The sequence below is a fragment of the Balaenoptera musculus genome, chromosome 3, assembly GCF_009873245.2.
Source record: "Balaenoptera musculus isolate JJ_BM4_2016_0621 chromosome 3, mBalMus1.pri.v3, whole genome shotgun sequence".
Taxonomy (NCBI): Eukaryota; Metazoa; Chordata; class Mammalia; order Artiodactyla; family Balaenopteridae; genus Balaenoptera; species Balaenoptera musculus.
The window spans coordinates 151,469,476-151,480,788 of NC_045787.1; positions in this window are offsets into that span (position 1 = coordinate 151,469,476).

An 11,313-nucleotide genomic window follows, 5' to 3' on the forward strand; every position below is an offset into this window, starting at 1 on the left:
AACCTAATTCCTGCAAATAACGAGAATCAACTACATATATTAAAATAAAAGAAACATTGCATGGGACATACTTCTACTACAAAATAATTTATTATTTATCTGAAACAAACTCTACATATCTAAATTACATCTCTTTAATTATGTTTCCCTGATGATTTGGATCTCAACAGTTCCTTGTTTTGTAGAATTTGCTTATACATTTATTGCAGTTATAATCTGTGTTCCATTTAAATTGTTACATAACATTTCATTTTTTTAAAGATTTTTTTAATGTGGACCAGGTTTAAAGTCTTTATTGAATTTTTTACAATATTGCTTCTGTTTCTGGTTTTTTTTGGCTGCAAGGCATGTGGGATCATAGCTCCCCGACCAAGGATTGAACCTGCACCCCCTGAATTGCAAGGGGAAGTCTTAACCACTGGTCTGCCAGGGAAGTCCCTTATTTCATTCTTCTGTCCACTAATATTCTTTAGTGAAAAAAGACTCTCATCATTAGCATTATGACCCACTATACTGAACATGTGTTGGCATAAAATTGATAACTGAGAATTGACCTTCCAATCTGATTTGTTGACGCGCATAATACCATCTTTCCATTCTTCAGTATTACTTAGTATCTCTTCATCAAACTCTAGGTAAAAAAAATCAAGTTTTTCAAGTAATAAAATCCATTTCAAAAGACAGTCATGGCAAGTTTCACAAAAATTATCTACGTCAAATGAGAAATTCTTTTTTATTTTTATAAGGTCCCTTTTAAAAAGTGTCTTGACACTTAAAGGGATAAACTTTTCGTCAATTCCTAACACATACGACAAATTTCTTTATATAGTAAGAGTACTTCAGTGACAGTGTTTACTCTTCAATTTGCATAATCCTATTGATAAACAGATGTTAAAAATTATAAACAAGAAATAAATAAGCTTCACTCACTGGATTGTTGAAAAAGTCAACAAACATTTTGAGACTTTTTCTTCAGAATTAAATAATGATTTCAGTGCTTCAAATAAACTGAGGATTCTCCCAACTGCATTTGTTAAAGAAAGCCAATGGGTCTTTCAATTCAAGAGAATGAATAATACTGAATGTCAACAAAGTCACAAAAATCTTTTAATCACTCAGTTCAAGCAGAGTAAATGTTGACTTAAGAGAAGGATTTAATGACAATTGCTTTAATGTCAATAGAAGGACATAGATGCTGTTTGAGCAGAATTATACAGAATATGGGCAAGACAACCAGCAGATTCCAGAGAATTGTTTATGCTGCTTCACCTCTGAATAAATATTGTTTGCACCTTTATGTAAAAACCCACTAAAATTTGGATTTGTATTATCTCCACCAGAAGTTTTTTTTATTAACTCCTAACCCAATAAGATAATCTCTGCAAAAATTTGCTGTTTCTGAAGTTTCACCTAGAGTGGATCACACTCAGCCTTATAAGCAACTTTTTTCATGAGAAAAAAACTGTTCATCTGAAAATGTGCTTGCAATTTTAAAATTAGAAAATTCTCTGAAAGCAGTATTTTTTTAACATCTTTATTGGAGTATAATTGCTTTACAATGGTGTGTTAGTTTCTGCTGTATAACAAAATGAATCAGCTATACATATACATATATCCCCATATCCCCTCCCTCTTGTATCTCCCTCCCACCCTCCCTATCCCACCCCCTAGGTGGTCACAAATCACCGAGCTGATCTCCCTGTGCTATGCGGCTGCTTCCCACTAGCTATCTATTTTACATTTGGTAATGTATATATGTCCATGCCACTCTCTCACTTCGTCCCATGAAAGCAGTATTTTTAAACAGTTCATTTTAGCTGAAAGTCTGATGATGATATACAGTGTGGAAAGCCACCCATTACAATTTTTTCTGTGATTATTTTATCTTCATCTGAATTTCTCTTAATCAGACAGTGTGTTATTTTATCATTTTCTTTGATATCAGTTGAGGAAATCATAAATCTCTTGCACTTAGTGCTTAGAATATGATGGTTTATATGTGACTTTCCACTATTTTTTATATTAAATGAACAATTGCATACAGCACTAAGAGCTTCAAAGGAATTTTTCCTTGTTTAATAAATGTCAATTGTTCAGAAAATTCATCATAAAATTTATACTTGTATTTTGGCATTTTGGAGTTCAAATATATATGAATAAAAAACAGATAATAGCAATCACCACAAAAATTGGAAAGACTGAATTTGATTATCTCAAAACTGCATTAGTGCATCTGTCACTCACAGTCTGAAATAATAACCAACTGTAAACTGGAGTTGAACCAGCAAAAGAATTGTGAACTAACAACAAATTGAGCTTGAAATTTGATGCAAAAAAAGTGAACTTCTGGTTTGCTTGCAAGGGAGAGCTGTACTTGTGAGGGATATCATCCCCAAATAAAGCCAGAGTTGATCTTTTATAAGGTTTTGGGAACCTGGCATTTAGGCATTGGTGGATTTCAGAAGCAGAGGTATTTAGGAATTGATGGACTTTCAGCTGTGCTAGTGTGGTTACTGGAGTGAAGCTGGAATAGTTTTCTTGTGATAACTGTCTGGCTTTGCTGTTAGGGTAATTCTGGCCTCCTAGAATGAGTCGGGAAGCATTCCTTCCTACTCTATTTCATGCAAGAGTTTGTGAAGTATCGATAAACTATACCAGTGGAGTCATCTGGGCCTTGGTTTTTCTTTATGAAAATATTTTTAATTATTAATTTCATTTCCTTACTTGTTGTAGGTCTATTTTGATTATCTAGTTCTTCCTGAGTCAGTTTTGATAATTTGTGTTTTGTTTTGTTTTGTTTTTTTAAAGTATTTATTTATGGCTGTGTTGGGTCTTCGTTTCTGTGAGAGGGCTTTCTCTAGTTGTGGCAAGCGGGGGCCACTCTTCATCGTGGTGTGCGGGCCTCTCACTATCGTGGCCTCTTTTGTTGCAGAGCACAGGCTCCCGACGCGCAGGCTCAGTAGTTGTGGCTCACGGGCCCAGCTGCTCCGCGGCATGTGGGATCTTCCCAGACCAGGGCTCGAACCCGTGTCCCCTGCATTGGCAGGCAGATTCTCAACCACTGCGCCACCAGGGAAGCCCAATAATTTGTGTTTTTCTAGCAAGTTGCCCATATCATAGAAGTTGTTTAATTTGTTGGCATACAATTGTTCACTATATTTCCTTATAATTCTTTTAGTTTTTCTAGGGCTAATGATGATGTCCCTCTTTCATTAATGATTTTGGTGATCCCCCCTTCTCTCTGTTGGTCTAGTTAAAGGTTTTTCAATTCTGTTGCTCTTTTTAGAGAACCAACGTTCATTTTATTTTCTCTATTGTTTTTCGATTTTCCATTTCATTGATTCATACTCTAGTCTATGATGTCCTATTTTCTACTTGACTTGGGCTTAGTTTTTTCTTCTTTATCTAGATTTTTAAGATAAAAGCTTAGATTATTGATTTGAGATCTTTCTTCTTTGCTACTATATGTGTTTGAAGCTATAAATTTCCCTCTAAGCACTGCTGCATCCCATAAATTTTGATATATTGTGATTTCATTTTATTCAGTTCTAAACACTTTCTAATTTAACTTATGATTTCTTCTTTGATCCATGGATTATCTAGAGATGTATTTTTAATTTACAAATGCTTATGGATTTTCTAAATTTTCTTTTATTGTAGATTTCTAACTTATTTCCCTTAGAGTCAGAGAATATACTTTGTATTATTTCAGTCCTTTTAAATTTATTGAGTTTTATGGCCTAGCATAAATAAGACATATGATTACTTAGATGATAGATAGATTATGGTCTATCATAGATAATGTTCTTTGTGTACTTGAAGAAAATGTATACTCTGTAGTTGGGTAGAATTTTCTATAAATACTAGTTAAGTCAAGTAGATTGACAGTGTTGTTCAACTCTTCTGTATCTTTGCTGATTTTATGCCTGATTGTTTTACCAATTATTGAGAGTGGAATGTTGTCTCCCTTCAACTCATTCAGTTTTTGTTTCATATATTTTAGGGTTCTGTCATTAGATGTATTCTGTTTATAATTGTTTTATCTTGTTAATGAATTATCTCTTTTTTTTTTACATTTTATTTATTTATTATTTTTTTCACACACACGCACACTGTATTTTATTTTTACAAGAGATAAATAGACTGACATCAAGCATTGTAAATGGATGACCACAACAAAAGCAACAATGATTGCAATTACCAAACCTGAAACACACTCATACTATGTCATAATATTGACATTCAGTCCAGTAATCCTCCACTGTAACAGCTCCTTTACATTGCAGTGAAAATTGATTTGTATATTCTTTGCCTCTGAGTCCTTGTGGGATTTTTTTTTTTAAATTCAGACAGAAAGTCACAAAAATTATACTCATCCTCATCAGTTCACTCAGTCCCATGTAATTAAAAAATTTTTTTCATCTTGATCTTTTGTTAGCACTTTTTTGAGTTCATCAGTTTTTCATTAGAGTTCTGAAAATGCTTATTCATTCAGTTCAGCAGTACAGTCAGTTACCAGAAACCTGTACTTGTCAGAGTCTTTTCCATGAATTTCTTGAAGATGAAACCCTTTTATAGGAACATATTTGCAAAAGCATCAGAGTACACCCAGAACTGTCTGTAAATGACAAAAGACTTAAAAATGACCACAGTTAAAGATTTGATGAAAGTTCATAATAATCCAGTTGACAAGAAAATTAGTTATTTCTGAGATATACATTTTAAAGTAATAAGTAGGATTATTACTTATAACATTATACCAGAACATATAAGATTTTTAGAAATTTCATGTAATGTCTGAAACATTTATATTAATATATTTCCATACAAATAACCCAATGAAAGTTTAGTATTAGCTGTTTTGTTTGTTTGTTTTTTTATACTGCAGGTTCTTATTAGGCATCAATTTTATACACATCAGTGTATACATGTCAATCCCAATCACCCAATTCAGCACACCACCATCCCCACCCCACCGCAGTTTTCCCCCCTTGGTGTCCATATGTCCATTCTCTACATCTGTGTCTCAACTTCTGCCCTGCAAACCGGCTCATCTGTACCATTTTTCTAGGTTCCACATACATGCATTAATATACGATATTTGTTTTTCTCTTTCTGACTTACTTCACTCTGTATGACAGTCTCTAGATCCATCCACGTCTCAGCAAATGACTCAGTTTTGTTCCTTTTTATGGCTGAGTAATATTCCATTGTATATATGGACCACAACTTCTTTATCCATTCGTCTGTTGATGGGCATTTAGGTTGCTTCCATGACCTGGCTATTGTAAATAGTGCTGCAATGAACATTCGGGTGCATGTGTCGTTTTGAATTACGGTTTTCTCTGGGTATATGCCCAGTAGTGGGATTGCTGGGTCATATGGTAATTCTATTTTTAGTTTTTTAAGGAACCTCCATACTATTCTCCATAGTGGCTGTATCAATTTACATTCCCACCAACAGTGCAAGAGGGTTCCCTTTTCTCCACACCCTCTCCAGCATTTGTTGTTTGTAGATTTTCTGATGATGCCCATTCTAACTGGTGTAAGGTGATACCTCATTGTAGTTTTGATTTGCACTTCTCTAATAATTAGTGATGTTGAGCATCTTTTCATGTGCTTCGTGGCCGTCTGTATGTCTTCTTTGGAGAAATGTCTATTTAGGTCTTCTGCCCATTTTTGGATTGGGGTGTTTGTTTCTTTAATATTGAGCTGAATGAGCTGTTTATATATTTTGGAGATTAATCCTTTGTCCGTTGATTCGTTTGCAAATATTTTCTCCCATTCTGAGAGTTGTCTTTTCGTCTTGTTTATGGTTTCCTTTGCTGTGCAAAAGCTTTGAAGTTTCATTAGGTCCCATTTGTTTATTTTTGTTTTTATTTCCATTACTCTAGGAGGTGGATCAAAAAAGATCTTGCTGTGATTTATGTCAAAGAGTGTTCTTCCTATGTTTTCCTCTAAGAGTTTTATAGTGTCCAGTCTTATATTTAGGTCTCTAATCCATTTTGAGTTTATTTTTGTGTATGGTGTTAGGGAGTATTCTAATTTCATTCTTTTACATGTAGCTGTCCAGTTTTCCCAGCACCACTTATTGAAGAGACTGTCTTTTCTCCATTGTATATCTTTGCCTCCTTTGTCATAGATTAGTTGACCATAGGTGCGTGGGTTAATCTCTGGGCTTTCTATCTTGTTCCATTGATCTGTTTCTGTTTTTGTGCCAGTACCATATTGTCTTGATTACTGTAGCTTTGTAGTATAGTCTGAAGTCAGGGAGTCTGATTCCTCCAGCTCCGTTTTTTTCCCTCAAGACTGCTTTGGCTATTCGGGGTCTTTTGTGACTCCATACAAATTTTAAGATGATTTGTTCTAGCTCCGTAAAAAATGCCATTGGTAATTTGATAGGGATTGCATTGAATCTGTAGATTGCTTTGGGTAGTATACTCATTTTCACAATGTTGATTCTTCCAATCCAAGAACATGGTATATCTCTCCATCTGTTGGTATCATCTTTAATTTCTTTCATCAGTGTCTTATAGTTTTCTGCATACAGGTCTTTTGTCTCCCTAGGTAGGTTTATTCCTAGGTATTTTATTCTTTTTGTTGCAATGGTAAATGGGAGTGTTTCCATAATTTCTCTTTCAGATTTTTCATCATTAGTGTATAGGAATGCAAGAGATTTCTGTGCATTAATTTTGTATCCTGCAACTTTACCATATTCATTCATTAGCTCTAGCAGTTTTCTGGTGGCAGTTTTAGGATTCTCTATGTATAGTATCATGTCATCTGCAAACAGTGACAGTTTTACTTCTTCTTTTCCAATTTGTATTCCTTTTATTTCTTTTTCTTTTCTGATTGCCGTGGCTAGGACTTCCAGAACTATGTTGAACAATAGTGGTGAGAGTGGACATCCTTGTCTCGTTCCTGATCTTAGAGGAAATGCTTTCAGTTTTTCACCATTGAGAATGATGTTGGCTGTGGGTTTGTCATATATGGCCTTTATTATGTTGAGGTAGATTCCCTCTATGCCCACTTTCTGGAGAGTTTTTATCAGAAATGGGTGTTGAATTTTGTCAAAAGCTTTTTCTGCATCTATTGAGATGATCATATGGTTTTTATTCTTCAATTTGTTAATATGGTGTATCCCATTGATTGATTTGCGTATATTGAAGAATCCTTGCATCCCTGGGATAAATCCCACTTGATCGTGGTGTATGATCCTTTTAATGTGTTGTTGGATTCTGTTTGTTAGTATTTTGTTGAGGATTTTTGCATCTATATTCATCAGTGATATTGGTCTGTAATTTTCTTTTTTTGTAGTGTCTTTGTCTGGTTTTGGTATCAGGGTGATGGTGACCTCATAGAACGAGTTTGGGAGTGTTCCTTCCTCTGCAATTTTTTGGAAGAGTTTGAGAAGGATGGGTGTTAGCTCTTCTCTAGATGTTTGATAGAATTCACCTGTGAAGCCATCTGGTCCTGGACTTTTGTTTGTTGGAAGATTTTTAATCACAGTTTCAATTTCATTACTTGTGATTGGTCTGTTCATATTTTCTGTTTCTTCCTGGTTCAGTCTTGGAAGGTTATACCTTTCTAAAAATTTGTCCATTTCTTCCAGGTTGTCCATTTTATTGGCATAAAGTGGCTTGTAGTAGTCTCTTAGGATGCTTTGTATTTCTGCGGTGTCTGTTGTAACTTCTCCTTTTTCATTTCTGGTTTTATTGATTTGAGTCCTCTCCCTCTTTTTCTTGATGAGTCTGGCTAATGGCTTATCAATTTTGTTTATCTTCTCAAAGAACCAACTTTTAGTTTTATTGATCTTTGCTATTGTTTTCTTTGTTTCTATTTCATTTATTTCTGCTGTGATCTTTATGATTTCTTTCCTTCTGCTAACTTTGCGTTTTGTTTGTTCTTCTTTCTCTAGTTTCTTTAGGTGTAAGGTTAGATTGTTTACTTGAGATTTTTCTTGTTTCTTTAGGTAGGCTTGTATAGCTATAAACTTCCCTCTTAGAACTGCTTTTGCTGCATCCCATAGGTTTTGGGTCGTCGTGTTTTCATTGTCATTTGTCTCTAGGTATTTTTTTATTTCCTCTTTGATTTCTTCAGTGATCTCTTGGTTATTTAGTAACGTATTGTTTAGCCTCCATGTGTTTGTCTTTTTTACGTTTTTTCCCTGTAATTGATTTCTAATCTCATAACATTGTGGTCAGAAAAGATGCTTGATATGATTTCAATTTTCTTAAATTTACTGAGGCTTGATTTGTGACCCAAGATGTGATCTATCCTGGAGAATGTTCCGTGCGCACTTGAGAAGAACGTGTAATCTGCTGTTTTTGGATGGAATGTCCTATAAATATCAATTAGATCTGACTGGTCTATTGTGTCATTTAAAGCTTCTGTTTCTGTATTTATTTTCATTTTGGATGATCTGTCCATTGGTGTAAGTGAGGTGTTAAAGTCCCCCACTATTATTGTGTTACTGTCGATTTCCTCTTTTATAGCTGTTAGCAGTTGCCTTATGTATTGAGGTGCTCCTATGTTGGGTGCATATATATTTATAATTGTTATATCTTCTTCTTGGATTGATCCCTTGATCCGTATGTAGTGTCCTTCCTTGTCTCTTGTAACATTCTTTATTTTAAAGTCTATTTTATCTGATATGAGTATAGCTACTCCAGCTTTCTTTTGATTTCCATTTGCATGGAATATCTTTTTCCATCCCCTCACTTTCAGTCTGTATGTGTCCCTAGGTCTAAAGTGGGTCTCTTGTAGACAGCATATATATGGGTCTTGTTTTTGTATCCATTCAGCCAGTCTATGTCTTTTGGTTGGGGCATTTAATCCATTCACGTTTAAGGTAATTATCGATATGTATGTTCCTATGACCATTTTCTTAATTGTTTTGGGTTTGTTTTTGTAGGTCCTTTTCTTCTCTTGTGATTCCCACTTAGAGAAGTTCCTTTAGCATTTGTTGTAGAGCTGGTTTGGTGGTGCTGAATTCTCCTAGCTTTTGCTTGTCTGCAAAGCTTTTGATTTCTCCATCAAATCTAAATGAGATCCTTGCTGGGTAGAGTAATCTTGGCTGTAGGTTCTTCCCTTTCATCACTTTAAGTATATCATGCCACTCCCTTCTGGCTTGTAGAGTTTCTGCTGAGAAATCAGCTGTTAACCTTATGGGAGTTCCCTTGTATGTTATTTGTCATTTTTCCCTTGCTGCTTTCAATAATTTTTCTTTGTCTTTAATTTTTGCCATTTTGATTACTATGTGTCTCGGCGTGTTTCTCCTTGGGTTTATTCTGTATGGGACTCTCTACGCTTCCTGGACTTGGGTGGCTATTTCCTTTCCCATGTTAGGGAAGTTTTCGACTATAATCTCTTCAAAGATTTTCTCAGGTCCTTTCTCTCTCTCTTCTCCTTTTGGGACCCCTATAATGCGAATGTTGTTGCGTTTAATGTTGTCCCAGAGGTCTCTTAGGCTGTCTTCATTTCTTTTCATTCTTTTTTCTTTAGTCTGTTCTGCAGCAGTGAATTCCACCATTCTGTCTTCCAGGTCACTTATCCGTTCTTCTGCCTCAGTTATTCTGCTATTGATTCCTTCTAGTGTAGTTTTCATTTCAGTTATTGTATTGGTCATCTCTGTTTGTTTGTTCTTTAATTCTTCTAGGTCTTTGTTAATCATTTCTTGCATCTTCTCAATCTTTGCCTCCATTCTTATTCTGAGGTCCTGGATCATCTTCACTATCATTATTCTGAATTCTTTTTCTGCAAGGTTGCCTATCTCCACTTCATTTAGTTGTTTTTCTGGGGTTTTTTCTTGTTCCTTCATCTGGTACATAGCCCTCTGCCTTTTCATCTTGTCTATCTTTCTGTAACTGTGGTTTTTGGTCCACAGGCTGCAGGATTGTAGTTTTTCTTGCTTCTGCTGTCTGCCCTCTGGTGGTTGAGGCTATCTAAGAGGCTTGATGGGAGGCTCTGGTGGTGGGTAGAGCTGACTGTTGCTGTGTCTACATTTTTAAAATTATTGCAGCATTTTATCCTGGCACTTAAAATTTGTTTGCAATTTTAGAATCAGAAAATACTCCTGGTATGTTTGATCAGTCATTTGTGCTGAAAAGATTGATAATGATGATACACAATGTGGACAGTCATTACAACTTCTGCTTTGATTATTTTATTTTCATCCGAATTTGTTTTAATTAGAAAATGTATTTTATCTGTTTATAGCTGAGATAATCATATATCTCTTAGGTTTAGCTGTTAATAGATACTGGTTTATAAATGACTTTCTATCACTTTTTTATATTGAATGAACAGTTTCATGCTGTGGAAAAGGTTTCAAAAGGATTTTTTTCCTCATTTAATAGATAACCAATGTTCTGAAAATTAATCATGAATTTACATTTACATTTGGGATTCAAATACTAGATGATAGCAAACACCACAGGAATTGAAAATATTGAGTATGATAGTCTCATGGCATCATTAATATGTTTGTCACTCACGAGGCTAAAGTTCTAACAGTAAATTGGGGTTGAACTGTAGAAGTTGTTACAAACTAAGAATAAATTGAACTTTGATATGTGATGCGGAAAAGGTGAACTTCATGTATGGCTGCAAGGGAGAGCTGTATTTGCAAGGAAGAACCTCCCCAAAGAAAGCCACAGCTGATCTCATACAAGGTTTTGGGAAGCTTGGTTCAAGGATTGGTGGATTTTCAGAAGCAGAAGTGTTTATGGATTGACAGACTTTCAATTATGTTAGTGTGATCACTGAAATAAGGCTGTTATTGACTGGCATACTTTCACAAGTATGGTCACTGGAGTGAGGTATCTGCTGACTGACCTGTCCACAGGCATGGGATGGTAACAAATCGGCTGACTTTCAGAAGCTGAAGTCTCTTTAACTTGCTGTCAGAAGCATGGCCACTGTTGATTTTCAGAGCATGTGTACTGATCCGAAGTAATCTCTAATTAATGGTGATTACTTGCTTACAACTTGAGACTTTGACAAAAAGAAGTCTTTTCCTTTCTTTAATATGGAAAAGAAGACTTTCAATTCTCATTTACCATCTCCTACCCCCACCCTGCCCCCCAACTTTGGTCTTTCCTCAGCCAAAAGTATGAGAGAGACTATAAGGGATTGTTTTGGTCTTTGTGGAGATATAATTTTCAGCTAGCATTGCCACCTAAGTAATTTAAGTGCCAATTATTGAAGCAGAAAAATAGCTTCAACTGCTCGATTTTCATTATTGGGAAAAAGCACAACTGATTACAATAAGGGTGACCTGACAAAATCAATACAGGATGCAGTTCAAAATCA